The sequence below is a fragment of the Lepidochelys olivacea genome (genome assembly GCF_965140295.1).
Source record: "Lepidochelys olivacea isolate rLepOli2 genome assembly, chromosome: 5".
NCBI classification, from domain to species: domain Eukaryota; kingdom Metazoa; phylum Chordata; order Testudines; family Cheloniidae; genus Lepidochelys; species Lepidochelys olivacea.
This window is the reverse complement of record NC_140415.1, coordinates 20,883,570-20,902,807: the sequence shown is the minus strand read 5'-3', so window position 1 is coordinate 20,902,807 and position 19,238 is coordinate 20,883,570. Positions and strand designations below refer to the sequence as shown.

Below are 19,238 nucleotides of genomic sequence, written 5' to 3'. Positions count from 1 at the left end.
CTTATTATGAACATGCTCTAGGCAGCGACTTGGACGATACGCCCTGCAAGGCAGTAGGAACCCTCCCCCATGCAAACCTGGCCCTTCCATTGTGCACATAAGGTGCTGCCTGCCTGTTTGCTCCCCCACCCCAGCAGAGGTGGGTGGGGAGAGGCAGACTTAGCCCCACTGCCTGAGAAGAGTACCTGCGCTAGCCTGGCGGTAGGGGAAGGCTGGTGTTGCCAGCACAGGCCAGCAGCAATTTACTGCCCTTCCCTTCCAAGAGCCAAGCTGAAGCCACGGAGGAATTGTAACTCACCATGAGTCATGATACCTGATGGAGGCTTGCTCCAAGTGACAATCTAGCCCTATAGCACTTGGCAGCCACAATGACAAGTGAACATACCACCCTCCCTGACTGAAACGGAGCCCCAAGTGCTGTGTGGCTGCACACGCTGCCTATCAACCTCAGGCCCGTCTTTTTTTTTTTTTTAAGGTTGCAGTTTTATTTTCTTGCACACACAAGAAAACAACCATATAGGAACAGACCATTTATCGCAGCAACGGCCATTGCACTAAGTACCAGCATCCTCACTGGCATGTAAAATGAGACTCAGCCCCTACCTAACATTTTCAGGTGAGGTCCCCATCACGCCAAGCAGTCAGCTATCCAGCCCTGCTGAGATGCTAAGGCTATTGTCAGAATCTCTAGTATCCTCTATTGTTTGTGGAAATAGGTAAGAAAACTTTCACTCTCCCACAAGTTGCTGCCGTATTGCTAGAAAACTACATCCAGTCCATGAGCACCATGCCCTGACAGATGCACCCTCTTCCCTCACGTCCACTGGGGCAGGTAGTCACAGCTCCACCAGCCATATCCTTGGTCTGTCTCCACACTTACCATTCCGTGCTTCTGCAACCGGAGCTCTGGGGAGGACAGCTTTGCTGTAGGCAGGGGTGCTGATTCTACCCGGTAGCCTCCTAAAATGCCATTCCCACCTACTCCATGCACCAGCTCCCACATGCATGGGGGCAGGGAGAGCAACAGACCAAGGGAATGACTTGCCCCATAACAGCAAAATCTTTGGCGCTCAAGAACACCCTTACAGTGCGCACGCCCCTAATAAAATGGTTTCATCTACAGTCACAATATCCTGCTTTAATTAGTCCCCATAATCCAGTATGTGAGCGGAGAGAGGGTGAAGGATGAAGAGTGAAGCACACAAAATTGAGCTAAATTGCATTAAAGGCCTCAGTGATCAGATGAAAGCCCAGGTTAAAGAAGATAACACAGGTGACTGTTAAGGCTTAGACAGCAAACAAAGTGGTGATCATTCTATGGTACTAATTGTTTCGATATGTCCGTTTCCAGCCATGGATGTCATGCTGGGAAAACCCAACTTCTGGCTTGAAGGGTCTGGAATCTGATAAATAAATATATAAATGTGCACGCACACACACCATCTCCAGCACACCTAGGCAGTTGCAATAATCATTAGGTATTCAGCAATGAGATAAAATCTCAAGTAGCAGGACTGCCACTTACTCCTTCTCATTGTTCTTGTGACAAGTCTGAGATTAACCTGTATTTCCATTGCACTTCCAAGTCCTCTTTCTTATTCACCCTTTATCTATTCTCCAGAGAAGGCAACAGCACCACAAAAAGTAAACCAAAGTTTGTAGCACATGGGAAGACTTTGCACACTTTTCTTAGGGGCTGTTGCAGGTCACTATCAGAGCTGTCTTGTCGAGCTATCCGTATATTGCTGGAATGCTGCCAAAAGCCATATTCAGCGACACATCTGGTAGTGTGGTGTGGTGTATTAATGGTTTGTTTTTGCACAGAAGGTATAAACTATGGGGCAAATTCTGCCCTTGGAGATATTCCGCCAACCCTTATTCTAGATTTGAGCTCTAAGCGCCTAATCCTGACAGGTGCTCAGTCTTTGTTGTCAGTGGAAGTTACCTCTGCTGAACACCAGTCAGGATCAGGCCCCAAGACTCAAGAAAGAGTTCATAGACATAGGCAAACAATGTTTCCCTTTGCAACTGACCTAGCTGTGCGCACACAGCACAATGGAGTTGAAAGCCACTCTGGTTTCTTGTGCGGTATATGCATTCTCATCTCAGCTGCAAAGCAAAACTTACCAGCGAGTCTGTTCTCCATTCACTGCACAGACAGCAGAATAGCTGTGGCTGGCTGGCTGGAGACACCGAGGTGTATTATAGAGAATCTAATTGTCCTGGCCTTTTCTGGTTATAAAAAGTGCCTTCCCATTTGGAACTAATACACTCCTGCTGTACTTGCTCTGTGGCAAGAAAGGGTGAAGTAATGCAGCACTCTACAGAAGTGGGAACTTCCCCCATTCATTTAAACAGTGCATGAACATCAGAGTCTGGTTTTGCCCTTTATAATTTTTACAGTTTTCATGACGTTTGGAAGCTGGGCCTATGCCACAAATTTTGACCCAAACCTAGATCTGCAGTTTCCCAGGCTGCAAGGGTGTTTGGATCTGGCCTGGTATAGAGCCAGAATCCAGCAAAGACATTTGGATCCTGACCTGAATTTCTTCATAATTTTCAGGGGTTAATATCTCAGGTTTTGGGTCAGGTCTTTATCTAAAGAGTGAGGCCAAGAGAATATGAAAGCAGCAAGAGAAGAAAAACAAATCAAAAACAAAAAAGACCAATCCTGCCCACACTCTACAGAGAAAACCCCTGCAGTTCAGTGGGGGAAATCTTGTTCCTTTAGGATCTTGGACATGGATACACCCATGTCTGGTGAACTGGTTCAGTCTTTATTTTTACTAAAAATAAATAATCCCTGAGCATTTGTCAATTCTTACATCCAACTTTTTTCTGAAGGTTAGACATGGTCCATTTAAGCAAAAAACCAGAGGATCCCAACCTCATCCCTCCACCATTTTCCTTGTCCTCCTCTACCCCTTCATATGTGTGTTAACGAGTTTTGAAGGCAGCCTTGTGTACTGCCACTCATTTCTATCACAGTCTCCTCTCCAGTAGTAGACGAACCATCCCATCTCCCCTCCAATCTCTCATCTGCTAATAGGGCGGGCTGGGACCGTGTAAATCTTCCAGTGAGCTTCAATGAATATGCCCTTCTCAAATTTAGAAAGCTTTCTTCATCTCTTACCTCAAAGTACACCTCCAGTCATGCATGGCAACACAGCTTCACTTGAAACATTGAGAGGGTTAATACAAACATTCAGGGCCTGATTTAAAAAAGTAGAAACCAGCACATAACCACATGCCTAATTTGTGCACACTTACCACAACTGCTTATACAAGTTACGTTGTTGCCCAGGCAGATGACCAGTGACACACACAGCTGGCCATTTGTATGATCAGTCATGATAACTGTGCCTAAATTAGCCTCACAGATACAAACATATGCTTTCAGTGTTTTAAAAATTAGTCCCTTAGTAATGAAAGGTTACCAAGCGGATGGCTATATATCATCAGTTACACGTGACCATATTTTAGAATGCATGGTGTACGTGATACTCTTCCTGTAGTATTTTATATATATAACTTTTTAAGCAATACCACATTGGTGCTATTAGTTTCTGTACTGAATAAAACTCCACGTAAGCAGACAGATATCTGTAGCCGTGGTTACAGTAAAGCAAATGAAGATCAGCCTGCAGGTCCTGGAGCACTTATTTCATAATGTCAGTTGTGGAAATTCACCATCCAAGTTATTGTCCCACAGGAATGCCTTGAAAATGTTTCCGCACAGTCTAACGGGAAACAATATTCTCAGCAGCAGAAAATAAAATGCAAAAGTGGCACACACAAAGGCTAATGTTTAAAATAAAAAATGTTATCCAAACAGCACGCTGCAGATCCAAATCCTGTCCATCAACAATTCATTATTTATTCATATTCACATTGTACATACTGTTGATTTTAAGAGAGAGACAATCAATAACCTGTGCAGTGCTACCTCTCATAAGCACAAAAAAGGCAAATTGCGACCAACACCTAGGTTTAAAGCTAAGAAGAAATGAGCCCAGAATGCCAAAATCTAGTTGCAAATAATATCCAAAATTTAAAAAAATATTTAAAAAGAATTGTTCCCCAAAAGAAAGATTTTTAACTAGCCCTACTGTCTTATAATCCTAAATAAAATACAAATCATAAAGGATAATTGTTATTATTATTATTCTAGCATTGCACTTATTTAGCACCTTTCATTCTATATACTTTACAAACTTAATGATGTAGAGATCACTTGTCCTATCAGTGAAGCACTCCTTCTGGGGAAGAACACATTAACTGTTTAACAGCCTGTGCTAACATTACACAAAAATTGAGGACTGGAAGTGAAGACAAATACCACATCCAGTTAAATGTCCAGGGGAAATGTAGGTAGACAGAATGCAATTACCTAAATTGTAATTTAGCCAAGTTATAGTGTTGAATATCCTCATTCTAGCAGAAAGTGCCCTGTGATCTTGAGTGACCACAATTTTTTTGTATTAAGTCTCCTGGCTCCTTACTGTGGTATTGGCACATCACAGAGGCAGGTAACTTCCTCCCACTGCCCAGTAAGTGCCACCTATCAAATTACCAACACCACTGCAAGTAACATTTTAATCATCTAAAAAGTGCATTTGCCAAGAACTGACCCATCCTGACTGTTCTTTGACTGCATCCCAGCAGAAGACATGGTTGTAGGCACCAGCGCTATTTGCTGCAGTACAGAAAACCTAATTTGGGCAATAACTTAAGGACCCTCATTCTCTAGATGGGGAAACCTCAGGTGTATTGCAGATGTGACACACTTGAGTCCAAGAGATGGGATGAAAGCCATCTGAGGTGGGCTTCCCCAAAGTGATCAGCATTGGCCTAACTCTGCTTCTATGGAAGTAAGTGGTGGCCAGATCCTCAGCTGGTAGAAATAAGAGTATCTCCATTGACCAGCTGACAGGTGCTGGGAGTTTTACCATGGACTTCAATGGAAGCAGAGTTCAGTCAACATGGAGTGCTTTAGAAAATCCTTCTGTATCAGCATCTCCTTCCCAATGGCTTTTGGTGGAATGGGGATCAGCAGCAGAACAGCCCCTCATATTCCTCCCTGAAGAATGAGCATGACATTTACAGGTCTTTGGAAGGGAGAGTGTTGATGGTTACAAAAGAAAAATGATCACGCTGTGATGATGATCAAGTGGTAGAGCTATGATAAATGCCTTTATTAAAAAAAATACAACAGTATTCTTCCCTAATGGTCCAAAACATAACTGTGAGCTGAGAGGTTAATGCAGAATAATCTTGTATTTGTTTTAACAGAGATAAGCAGTTCAAATGACAACATTCAGGTAACATCCACTTGAAGGTTATTTAAACTACCTAGCAAAGGAGAGCTCTTCTGGCTCCACACTGTGTAACTGCCCCCTGGGTCCCAGTGGCTCTCAGGGCTTCCTCTCCATACAAGAAATAAAATGTACTGAGATTTTTCTAAGCAGCAGCAAGAGAGGCACATTTAATAATGGATGCAGCAAATTTATGATTTGGTGGCATTGTGCTCATCTATCCACATCAATTGGGACCCCGTGCGTCGTAAAAGTAAAATGGAAGTCGGACGCAGTATAAATGTGAGCAAGGAAATATTATTAGATCATTTCAAACTAAATACTATGTTGTGGTCTTCTCCTTGACAGATACATCTGCTGGACGAGGGGGAGGAGGGCAGGGTATGTCCCTGCTGGCTCACCTGCCTCTGCAGCACACTAGCAAGAAGGATAGCTGTGAAATATGCTGAAAGAGCAAGAGTCAGCCAAAGAATGGAGGCCCCGTCTTGCACAAAAAGACACAGAGATGATGCTTTTTTTGTGGTTATGCACAGAAGGGATTTGGCATCTTTTGAGGGGGAAAAATAAATGTCTTTTCCCACTCAATTAAATATAACTGAAGGCACTGGAAAAGAAAATGGGCTTCCATTTATGGATTCAGGATGGCAGGAGGGCAACCATTTGATAACAAAATTGTGACAGGAGCCCATTTGAACAGAGAGAGATTTGTTTGTTTAGCTTATTGATCGACTTTTATCATGCAAGTAATTAACGCACATTCTTCAAACGGCGCATTTTTCTAAAATGAGCCTTTTAAATGATACTTCCAAACAAAGCACGTCGGGTACATTTAACAACTGACAGCACAAATACAACCTCAGGAGGAAAACAAAAAAATTAGGAAAATGCAGGCAAATCTTAAACAGAATGAGCAACAGCATGGCATAAAGGAATGCTGAGCAGAGAGAATGACAGCGATGGGATTTTCAAAGGGGCTTAAGGGAGGTAGGCACCCAACTTCCATTCACTTTCCACTCTCTTAGGACAAATCCCAGCCTTGCGATGAATCTCAGCCAGAAGTCTTAGCGCTAGGGAGGGATGATCCACCTATTTACAGGAGTCACTGATATGTGCTACAAGGCTTGCCATGGATGCAACTTTGTACAGAGCAACGAACAATGCCATACTAGAGATGATTAATAACAGCAACATAAGGAAGGTACAGTTTTAAGTACAGTGGTAAGTTCACTCTAAGCAAAAGAAATGATGATCCAGTGGCTAGGGTATTAGCCTGGGACCTGGGAAAGGCAGATTCAAATCCCTCCTCTGCCAGAGACTTCCTGTGTGAGCTTGGCCAAGTCACTTAGCCTCTGAGTCTCACTACCCCATCTGTAAAATGAGGATAACAGTATCTCCCCTCTACAGAGGAGTGTTGTGATGAAAGTGTTGTAAGTACCAAGTATCGATAGTCTGATTGTCCACTTCCCTGAGCACAGTGAGGAGAAAACGCTACTGGTCTGAGTTGGCCATATTTTGCACTCGCAGGTGTAAATGGCTTCACTAAAGGTAGTATTGGATCAGAGCCATAATGCTACAGCTTGAAGACTCCCTAAATACTGTCTGACAGTGCTCATTTAATCAAAGGTCTGTTTAATACTTTATCCTTGTAGCAAACCAGAGTAGACATTTCAACAGTTCAGGTGTGTCTCTCTCTACTGGGAGGAATGTCAGACCTGCTCAAGTCTCTGTGACTATGTTGCCCTCTATTACCCAGGATATGAGCTCTAATATTACTACAGCTAACAGAGATTCTCCTTTAGCTCTGCAGTGGGTTGTGTTTTCAGAGTGGAAAACACTGAATTTTAGCCCCAACTCAGAACAGCATAAGGTCACTCCTTGGACTCCATCATCCAGGACACCAAGCCCCCTTCTCTCCATCAGATGGGCTGGAGCAGAAAAATGGACTACCTGGGTGGAGCTTGCCCAGGCAAATGGAAGCCCATCCCCTGGCAGGAGCTGGGAGCCAAGGCAACAGTGGCAGGGCAGGAGTGAAGCCATTTAGACACAATGACTCCATGAATTATGATCGGGAAGTCCTGTATGGCCATAGAATCATTACAACACAGAGACTAATTTACAGAGTTCTCACTGTATCGGTGTAGTCAGAGTAATCAGGAAGCTTTCAGCAGGGAGTACTGCAATAACAACATGGGAGTGAATAGAAAAGCTGTGGACCATCTTGACTTTCACATCTATGGCAACAAAGGAACCTTTATGCTTTGCAAGGAACAGTCATCCTTCCGAGATGTGAAAGCAGGAGTCAAACCAACAGGATACCAACTTTGAAAGAGACTGCAGGGTGAAACCCTATTGTTACAATGGAAAACCAGGATACGTACTCTGGTGGGAGTGGGCTGTGGGATAAGAGGGTTCACTGTTCACAAATGTTGACCTTTTAATGCTAAACATGGGAAGTCTGTTGTTGCAGGCTCGCCAACCTGTGGTTTTTCAGATATAACCTTTCTTCCTCTTGCCAGGTAATTAGACCCACACCATCAAAATGGCAGCACTTTTTACTCCGGTGCATCATACATCCAGGAATCAGTGGGGTGGAATCTGGTGTCTGTAGAACATCACACACAACACAGGCAGTGACAAATACCATCTTCAGTTGAAACCGCAGGGGGAATTTAGGTATTTAGAATGCCTGACCTCTCTTGCAGATATTGCTATAGTACAGTAGCTAAGCACAAAGAAAGGAGTTAAAACAGGGCAGCAGCCTTAAGTGAATCTTCCTGCTGTGGTGGTTTTACATTAGCCCCCTTGCTGTCATTGTAACACTCCTTTCCTATTTGTTATTTCTTTTTTTTTTCCCTTTTCCTTTTTTAAGTTTCACAGACATACAAAGATTAGGTTTCATTCTGATCATTGCATTACCTCATACCTGTATCATATGCCATATAATCTATTGCTGCTGGATTAATGTAATCCTTCCTATGACATCCCAGATCATATCTCATTACCGTGACTGGGTGGCAGACTTCATCCTGTTTGCTGAATATGAACTGTATTTGATTGAATCTAAAAAGTATAATATGCAGTATGGCCTATTGTTCATGAGGAATTTCACAGTACAGTACTTGGCTCTATCACTCCTAGGTGATAGCTCAAAGCTAAGCCTAAATTTGCATGTATCTCACTAACCTGCTATTTCTTACTGTCATTTTGGATAAGAAACACAGTGGGAGAAAACAAAACGTGCTGACAATCACCTGGAGAAGAAAGAGTGATAGTCTGCCTTTATAAACCAAATCCCAGCAAGAAGATTGCCTTAAATTCCACACAGTATAGCAATATCGGTGAAGAGCAGTTTTAAGCCTTTTAAAAATTTATCTCCGGACTGATTATTATGCAGACCAATTTTTCATCCATCTTGAATCTACAGCAGCATTTTAATGTAAGAAGCTCCCTACTCTGTTTCTCTTCCCCTGAAGAAAAATAGCTTAATTTCTTCAGCTTGATAGATTTTCCTGATCCTTCAAACAGTAGAAAAAGACTCTTGAAAATCGGTCGTTGAACTATCCACAGGCATTTTATAATAGCCGTAAATAGGTCTATACTGAATAGCTCTCCAGGCATCAGCTTGAATGGTGTCCTTGACACTATTATTATTATCCTACTGCAAAAAAAAAAAATAAATAAAAAAGGATCCGAGCTGCAAGCAGGTTAGAACTAAATTCCCCCCAGCATATATATAATGCCTCAGAGCAATGCAAACTATCCATTTTTCAATTCACAGCATTGTAATAAATGTCATGGAATTTCATGCATAAATAAAAATCAATGTACATGAGAAATTTTCAAATATTTGAGTAAATTAATTGTAGGGAAGAGTAGTTGGGGTTCATTTTTCCCCCTCACTTTTGTCCCTTTGTCCTCTTTTTCTTGTCTAAATTCCCCTTCTAGTTTCCATTAGAAAAAATGTATTCTTCACTTCTTGCCCTGTTAAAGTGTTGCATATTGCTGTTTGCTGCTAAACAGCTACTGTATTTCCGCTCAGAGGTGGCTGTACTTCAGTGGTGGACTAAGTAATTACATTTTACAGAATTATAGTAACAACTCCAAAGTTAAAGGATTTAAGATGTCTTTAGTTCTAAACTAGTCTCTTGCATAACATTAAGACATATTGTACAATGTTTTCAGCTCTTGGAGACTAACTTTTCTTTGTCTCCTGTACCACGCCTGGTATGCCTCTTGACTGTCGCCTGTATAGTAGCTCGAATAGTGAAAAGGCTGTCAAAAATTTTGCGGTACTTCCCTACTGGTAAAGAGCAGTGCCAGGATTAGTAGGTCCCAGTATCAAAGGTCCTGGGTTAAAAATTTCTTGGGCATTCTCTTTAGCATCTGATTGAATTTTTCCACTAGGCCATCCATCTGTGGATGGTACACAGATGCATAACGCTTTGACTTTCAGTAGGCCACAGACCTCTCTCATCAGCTGGGATGTGAAATTTGTTCCCAGGTCAATCAGGATCTCTTTGAGAATCCCTGCCTACATGATGACTTTCAGCAGCTCATTTGCGATAGTCTTCGCATTCGTTGACTGGAGCGGTATAGTTTCCACGATAGCACATATATGCTGGTGTTCAGAGGTGCTCTTCTCTAAAAGGCCTAGAAGGTCAATTCCTAGTAATTCAAAGGTGATCTCTACCAAGAGAAGGAGTACTTGTGGCACTTTAGAGACTAACCAATTTATTTGAGCATGAGCTTTCGTGAGCTACAGCTCACTTCATCGGATGCACACCGTGGAAACTGCAGCAGACTTTATATACACACAGAGAATATGAAACAATACCTCCTCCCACCCCACTGTCCTGCTGGTAATAGCTTATCTAAAGTGATCAAGTTGGGCCATTTCCAGCACAAATCCAGGTTTTCTCACCCTCCACCCCACCACACAAACTCACTATCCTGCTGGTGATAGCCCATCCAAAGTGACCACTCTCCCTACAAAGGCCTAACAAAAGAAAATAACAGAATGCCACTAGCCGTCACCTTCAGCCCCCAACTAAAACTAAAACCCCTCCAACGCATTATTAAGGATCTACAACCTATCTTGAAGGATGACCCAACACTCTCACAAATCTTGGGAGACAGGCCAGTCCTTGCCTACAGACAGCCCCGCAACCTGAAGCAAATACTCACCAACAACCACATACTACACAACAGAACCACTAACCCAGGAACTTATCCTTGCAACAAAGCCCGTTGCCAACTGTGTCCACATATCTATTCAGGGGACACCATCACAGGGCCTAATAACATCAGCCACACTATCAGAGGCTCGTTCACCTGCACATCCACCAATGTGATATATGCCATCATGTGCCAGCAATGCCCCTCTGCCATTTACATTGGTCAAACTGGACAGTCTCTACGTAAAAGAATAAATGGACACAAATCAGATGTCAAGAATTATAACATTCATAAACCAGTCGGAGAACACTTCAATCTCTCTGGTCACGCAATCACAGACATGAAGGTCGCTATCTTAAAACAAAAAAACTTCAAATCCAGACTCCAGCGAGAAACTGCTGAATTGGAATTCATTTGCAAATGGATACTATTAATTTAGGCTTAAATAGAGACTGGGAGTGGCTAAGTCATTATGCAAGGTAGCCTATTTCCCCTTGTTTTTTCCTACCCCCCCCCCAGATGTTCTGGTTTAACTTGGATTTAAACTTGGAGAGTGGTCACTTTGGATGAGCTATTACCAGCAGGATAGTGAGTTTGTGTGTGTGGTTTTTGGGAGGGGGGTGAGGGGGTGAGAGAACCTGGATTTGTGCAGGAAATGGCCCAACTTGATTATCATGCACATTGTGTAGAGAGTTGTCACTTTGGATGGGCTATCACCAGCAGGAGAGTGAATTTGTGTGGTGGGGTGGAGGGTGAGAAAACCTGGATTTGTGCTGGAAATGGCCCAACTTGATCACTTTAGATAAGCTATTACCAGCAGGACAGTGGGGTGGGAGGAGGTATTGTTTCATATTCTCTGTGTGTATATAAAGTCTGCTGCAGTTTCCACGGTATGCATCCGATGAAGTGAGCTGTAGCTCACGAAAGCTCATGCTCAAATAAATTGGTTAGTCTCTAAGGTGCCACAAGTACTCCTTTTCTTTTTGCGAATACAGACTAACACGGCTGTTACTCTGAAATCTACCAAGAGAAGTGGTGCTAATGGAGTCCATAGGACTCTTGTGGAGGCCAGTAATTGGCATTCGAGACATAATGCACAGATATTCTTAACTTCTTTATGGACACCTGGCCAAAAGTATTGGGCCAGGATCTTAGACTGTGTCTTATCGTTTCCAAGGTGTCCTGCACATGGCACTGTGCATGCTAGATGCATGTGTTCGCTCTAATACACCTGGGGAACTAGTAATTGCACCCGCATCTCCTGCATCTGTTTGTCCTGGTTTACACGGTATAACAAGTCCATCTTATGGACAAAATGAAGATATTGCTCCCTCTCTGGTCTCCTTCCTTTATAGCTGGGCCTGATTTTGTTGCTGGTGCATGACTGGAAGTTGTGGCAGCTGTGCAGGGGTGTGGTAAGCCTGACTGCCTGAAAGACTCTCCTCTCCCTCCTGCCTATAGTTTGTAAGGCTCCATTCAGGCAGACTACCTTCTATTGTCAACATATAAATATATAACCATCTATTTAGGTGCTTCACAGCAGACATCCACATGTCTCACCTATTGATCAGTGTCTACTAAGAAGCTCCTTTCCTGGGAGCTTCACCTTGATGGGATGGGGTAGCTTGTGAGTTCCAGTGACCCACAGAGCTGTGCCAGCAGAAATTTAACTCCTGGTAAGGGCACCCCAGCCAGAAATGTCAAAGGGTAGGGACCAGACATAAAACAGTTCATTGTTGGGGTAAGACTAGACTCCTTAGCCTCTCTAGAAGAAGGCTCTGCATTCAAACCAGGCCTGTCCGACCCACTAGCCACTCACAGACTTTGTTGGAGCAGCCACTTTCTGCTTCACTCTGCATTTGCATTAGTGAGTAAACTTCAGCACTGCTGCACAGCCCAGGCACTGGGCTATGGTCACCTTGGCTTTCAATGGGTTCTGCTTGCGGTTGTCTCGATTGTCTCTCCTGCACCTCACAAAGTGCTGCATCTTTGTTTGTCAGCCCCCTCACTGCAAACTTCTGAAATCAGTGGACAAAATGGCCAACAAGGAGAAGAGAGTGTGACTAGTCACGCACAACCTAGTACCGCTTAAAACAACACTCTGTGCAGGTCTACAGTTCTTATTCCTCACGATGGGAGATTCCATCATCACCATTAAGAAGCCATATTCTTTGGAGGCAATGCTAGATTGTTGTTATCCTCTGTTTGAGCCAGAGGCATCATCCAAAGAAAGTGGGAGGTGCAGGCAAAGAAAATGGCTTGGTTTAAAAAGATCTATACCCATGAAAATGAGAGCTTAGAATATAAATGCCATTAGATCCTTAACTATAGCAGTCCGGCCACAAGCCTACAACATAGTATAATTAATTCTTTGACATGGTCTCCAATCCTCTTTCTCTTGCTTCTAAATAATAACAATACTTAATTCTTCATTAACCTATTTCACAGGAGAGAAGGACTAAATTGGGGTTTGTCTACACTACCACTTAAGTTGATGTAACTTATGTCGCTCAGGGGTGTGAAAAAGGCACAGCCCTGACCGATGTAAGTTACCTTGACTTAAAGCGGTGTCCAAACTGCACTATGTCAGCAGAAGACACTCTCCTGCTGACATAGCTTCTGCCTCTTGTTGAGGTGCAGTAATTATACTGATGGGAGAGTGATCTCCCATTGGCATAGCACGTCTTCACTGGATGTGCTACAATGGCACAGCTGCGCCGATGTAATGCAGTAATTAGACTGGCCCTAAGTATTATCCCCATATAACAGATGGAGAAACAGCAAGAAAATAGTTCTCCAAGACCGCACATAGTATGTCTCTGGCAGAGCCAGGATTAGAACAGAGAAATTCCTGTCTTCTGCTCTGCCAATTCACACACAAACACACACAAATTTAAAATCATTTTTTGGAAAACACAGACAAACATACACACGCCTACCTTGTTTTAATCATGGAAGAGATTTCTAATTGTATAGGCTTTTTCCCAAACCTCATTCAGCCCCTTCCAAAGTGAGGCCTCTAGGAAAACATTCTAGAGCTAGGCATCAAGGTACAACAACGTGAATCTGAGCGGTCCCCCAAAATTCTACTCTCACACTTCTGCTTTTGACTTTGGGCCTGATTCAAAGACCTATTAACTCTTTCTATTCACTTCAGTAGTTTTTGGATCTGTTCCTTTCAGATCAATATGTAAAACTACATCAAACCAAGAGCTTCCTTTGCCTCTTCATGGAAGTAACACAAAGGCAAATTTTGCTGGATTCGTTTTGTGTGTTGATTTTCTCCTCTCCCAATCACTCTTTAGCATTGGCTGTATTCTCTTCTATGCAATTCACTCAAAGACCAAGACCAGCATTTGCATCTCTGTGCTCGGTAGTTTTTCTCCCCAAGCAGAATATTGTATTACTTTTAAACTGCTGAAAATATTTCCCCCGCCCCACAGTAAACTGGCACATGTACTGACATGTCTGTCCCACTTTCCGCAGGAGTGACAGACCTTACTGCAGAGATGAGGCTGTGAAAGCCAGCATTCACGGCAGAATTCTGGAGCCACTGTGTCTTCATATTTTCCAGGTGAACCATTTAGAAACAAAACCAAAAAGCAAACACAAATCAATTCAATTGGCCTAGTATATGACAGGTTGACTTGCGACCTGTCTCATCTGGTACATGACAATGTTGTTTGCATCCTATTAAAGCAGGTGACTGGTGCAATATTTATACAGAGCAGAGGTTCCTTTTGATGACAGCTTTTGAATCATAGCTCTTTCTTCATCATACAATTCACTACAAAACACCTCAACCAATTGACATTGTAACATGAGCGTCACTATACAAAGCAGTTTATCCTTCAACACCAACAATGCCATTGTAATTTTTTTCTATACCCTTTTACACTTGCTAGTCTGCTCAGCTCCTTGTAAGAGCAACATTTCACAGTTATAGACAATTCATTATTTTCTGTCACAAGCTGTATATTTCTGGTTCCCTTTCTTAGCAATGGCAACTATAACAAGCACCTTTGCAAAAGTTTTTATGAGCTCTTCATAGGATTTTGTGTTTCATCTGACATCATTGTGAACATGTTATAATTCCACTATATAAATCCATGATATGCACACACCTTGCATACTCCATGCAGTTCTGATAGCCCATTCTCAAAAATGATATATTAGAACTGGGAAAAGTACAGACAGACAAAGGAAGGCAACAAAAATGATTAGGGGTATAGAACATCTTCCATCTGAGGAGAGATTAAAAAGAGTGGGACTGTTCATCTTAGAAAAGAGATGACTAAGGGGGTTATGATAGAAGTCTATAAAATCATGAATGGTGTGGAGAAAGTAAAGAGGAATAAAGAAGTTTTATTTACCCCTTTAAATACCACAAGAACCCAGGGTCACCTGATGAAATTAATAGGTTTAAAACAGCAGGTTTAAAACAAACATAAGGAAGTATTTCTTCACACAACGCACAGTCAACCTGTGGAACTTGTTGCCAGGGGATGTCGTGAAGGCCAAAAGTGTAACTGGGTTAAAAAAAGAATTAGATAAGTTCCTGGAGGATACGTCCATCAATGGCTATCAGCCAAGGTGGCCAGGGATGCAACCCCATGCTCTGGGTATCCCTAAAATCCCAATTGCCAGAAGGTCGGACTGGACGACAGGGGTGGATCACTCGATAACTGCCCTGTTCTGTTCATTCCCTATGAAGCATCTGACACTGGCCACTGTTGGAAGACAGGACACTGGACTACATGAACTATTGGTCTGACTCAGTAGAGTAGTTTAAGTGTGTTAGGTCTTGTCAACTTAATAGCCCAGTGACAGTGCTCTACTGGGCCACACTGGCAGTTTTCAGTCTTGGACACTGATGACAGAAGGTGAGACTGCTGTGGAGATAACACACCCAGCCTCTTGACAAAGGGGGAAAGGCCCATGTAACTTAATAGTGGCCCCTTTTGGGCGACAGGAGAAAGATCTTATGAGAGTCTTGTCTTCCTCTCCTTGGATGGAGAACAATGACTGTGACATGGGGCCTTTAAAGTGTGGGATCTTAAGAAAGGAACACGCAAGCAGATTCTCAGAGTTCTGACTGGGGGTTTTGTATGGCTGAGCTCTAAAACGCCAACCTTACAGGTTACTATGTTTAGGCAGACCCACTGCAAGGAGCCCCATTAAAGTCTGACACTCCTCATGGGTGCAAGGGCCTATGGAGCAGCTTGCAGAGTTAGGGCCAAATAACATTTGTCTAGAGAGAAAACTCCTTAAAAGCCTTATATTCCTACTCATAGAGAAAACATGAGAAAAATATATAACTATTGTATGTAACTGGCTCTATGCATACTGACTCTTCCTGTACCATGGACAAAGCATGTGCACCTTGATGCATTCCCTTGTTTTAATCTCTTTTTATTTACTGCGGGTTGTTTTGTTATTTTTAAATTTCAAACTGTTTTTTCCCTTAAGTCCATTAGTTGGGCATGAGCTGTTCTGAAAAGGGCTGGTATTTTCTTTGCCTTCTGGCTGTAATTTTCTCATCCAGTCACAGTCCACAACCCTAGGGTTCACCAGCATGCTTAACAAAGCAAAGTGAATAATTCATAATTGCCGATTTATCTGATGAATTTGGAGTTCTCCTCTGTTAACAGAGTGTCCGTGAACTCACCATGATTTTTGCTATTGGAGATTATTCAGCTACAGTTTTTGAACGTCATGTGGTGTTTGAAATTTGAGTGTGTTGCTGAAATAAGCATCTAAATCAATGGGAGCAAAACATGTGAGAGATTCTGACCCCTCACTCAGATATTCCCACTGCTTCAGAATCTGCTCCTAAGTGAGGACTTCTGGATTTAATTCAGACTGACCTGCCATCTTTTGCAGCAGGATGCCACTCTTTAAAAATAACAATCAGCATATTTCCACACTTGTATCATAACATCTTAAAACTCATTGGGGGACAGGTGATTTTCCTATTAGACTATTATTATTCAGTGAGGCTTAGATTGTGCCATTAGGCTCAACCCTGTGTAATGACCCTCTGTGTGAGCAGGATTCTCTAATCCACCATTCCTTCCCTGCTCCACACTGCCCCAGGAGGAAATAGTCTGTTACTGCCCATTACATTAGTAATTTGCCCATTAGTAACAAATTACCCCCCCCCACACACACACACAAAGGCCCAGCTGTGTTGGCTTGTACATATTAGGGTGGGGAGAAAGACCAGTGTGAGAGTTTTGCCCACTCCCAGTCCATTCCCACTCACTTCCCTCTTACCTGCTTGGATGAGTAATCTCAGAGTCTAAGGAGTGGTGGTCCCATGGGACCTGCTTTCACATCCCCATACTTGGTTTCATGATCTAGACTGATTCCTCCATATGTCCCGATGCATCTGCATACAGCCAGGCTGTATTTTGGCTCTGAATAGCTCTGTTCATCTGCTGATACACAAATCTCAACTTTGTAGACTGAGACTGTTTCTAATTAGGGCTGAGCAGGTGTGCCAATCTTTCAACCCATCCCCACATAAAGCCAAAACACACTTTGTTTCCAGCTAACAAACCAGCACCCAGAGAGTGTACGCTGCTCATTTAATGCCTGGTACTTGCTCTCACATTAATTGTTCAAAAAATGAAGAATCAGGTGATATTAACTGGGGCATTAAAGAATTATATTAAAGTTGTAATAGATCACAAATCAAGAGTCTATCTTGTAGAACAACTCAAGCATAAAATGAAATGAATATAGACACTAGGGGGTTCTCCTACTGAAATTTTCTCCCCTCCATTATTTTAATGTATGTATTGACTGAAACAGATGAGGTGCAAGGTATGCAAAAGAAGATTTGAACACACATGGTAAAAGCTCCCCTAATAACAGCTTTCTAATGGTCACTGCTGTGCCGTCCACATGCCTCAACAGAGCAAAAATTAATCTAAAAAGAACCAAATTAAGAGTTTGGCCTGCCAGCTCTTACTCACCTGAGTAGACATGATAGAAAAATTAAATATTTCCAAAACAAACTATCCACCAACCAAATACTAAACCAAAATCAAGCCTTACTCCAAACCTAGGCTCAGGAGGAACACCAAGGGGAGTGGATTTCAAAAGTGTCCGTGGGGCGGGAGGGGGGAAACGGACTCAACAGAGGAAGCCCTGCTGCCAGCATTAGAAAAATTCACCCTACGAACAGATCTAAATAGAATTTCAGCCAATGCAAACCCAATCCTCCCAGGCAATAGCCGGTCTCTCTGATAACAAGGTCTCACATTGGTGAGGGCTTTGAAAGACCCTTGCTTAAATTGCACGCTCTTCGGGGGGTGGGGGGGAGAGACTGTCTTTTCAATAGCATGTGTGTGTTCAGTATTAAGCAAATGGAGCCCTGATTGTTGATGGGACCTCTATGTGCGACCATCGTACAAATAAATGATAATAATTGCCGACACCTTGACTCGCACCCACAAGTGAGTGGGAAACCAGGGCAGAGCTCTGAGCAATGATGTTTGTTGAGGGGTGAATGAGGGAGTTTCAAGCACTTCACCTTCTTTAGTATCCTTTGTCACATGGCTGGAGATGTGCCAGACTGCTCAGTGTACGGTGCACACTAGCTGCCTCTTTGTTTGGACTTGAGAAAAATGGGTAGTTCAATAGCAGAAGCTCTAACTGAGCCAAACCCTTCCCTCTCTTTCACTGAAGTAAACAGGGCTGCACCATGTAATGCAGAGATGAATCTGGCCTGTTAGTTGTAAAACATTGGATTAGCTGATCCCAGACTCAGGGGAGATCGCAGTAATCAAAAATGCTTTTCTTAACTTTGGGATTTATTTCCTCATGTCCTTCCCTCCCCCTCAGCTTGCTGTGCCATCGCTCTGCATTATTACTTCCCACATGTGGGATTTTCATGTGCCGTATCAGTGTACAATTACATGCTACATCATAATGAAACAAATACATACAAACAAACCTGAGCAAGTTATACCGGGCTTTCCAGCTCCAAAGGTCTCTACAAACATTAACCACTTAATCACCAATTGGTTAATTCATTGATGGGGGGGAAGGGAACAGGGTCTTCTTAATATAGTCCTTTAAAAGTAAACAGATTAATTTAAACATCATTACTCACAAATGGTTTGGGGTTGGAGTTCTTCAAACCCTGCTGGTTACATCTGAGCTGCACTGGCCATAAAGGAGGCACGTTTCCAGATGTTTGCAATCCTGGGAAAGGAATGTGCATCTCCACTCTTGGGTTGCATTATCCAACCAAATCCCCTTCTTCTGCTGCTTTATAAACACTTTGTCTTTATCCTGCTCTTTATCTGTGCTCACTTGCCTCTGCCTTTTTACTGTTTGACTCCTTAGCCTCAATATTTTTTTCTTTTGCCTTTTACTCTCGGCAGGATATCTGGATCTCATATTTCGTCTCTCACTGAAGTCTGACATCTCTTCAGTGCTTAATAACACAAGAGAATTCTCTGGACTCCAGTTTCCATCCTGTTGTCCTCCAACACAGTATGTCTGTAAACAGAGAAGTTGAAGGGCAACCCAGCCTAGTGATCTCCACTACAGACCGTTTTAAATTATAGATGTATTGTGTCCCTGAACCAAACTGACCCTTCCGAGGTTAAACCAACACTAAGTACAGATTTTCTATGTGCAACTCAAGATTAAAATAATAACTAACTAACAACAAAGTACCTAGCTTTTGGGAAAGAACAGGAAATTGTCAGAAATGGTGCCTATGTTGGGCTA

General features: G+C 42.7%; 1 long non-coding RNA gene across 1 annotated transcript in view; it reads right to left on the bottom strand.

Annotated features, from left to right (window-relative positions):
* The window catches only part of LOC311521321, a 121,565-nt gene extending 102,546 nt beyond the window's left edge, over positions 1–19,019 (bottom strand). The window contains exon 1 of the long non-coding RNA XR_014711853.1: positions 18,613–19,019. This is a non-coding gene — a long non-coding RNA (uncharacterized lncRNA). The remainder of the gene's footprint in view (positions 1–18,612) is intronic.
* Positions 19,020–19,238: the final 219 nt, after the last annotated feature.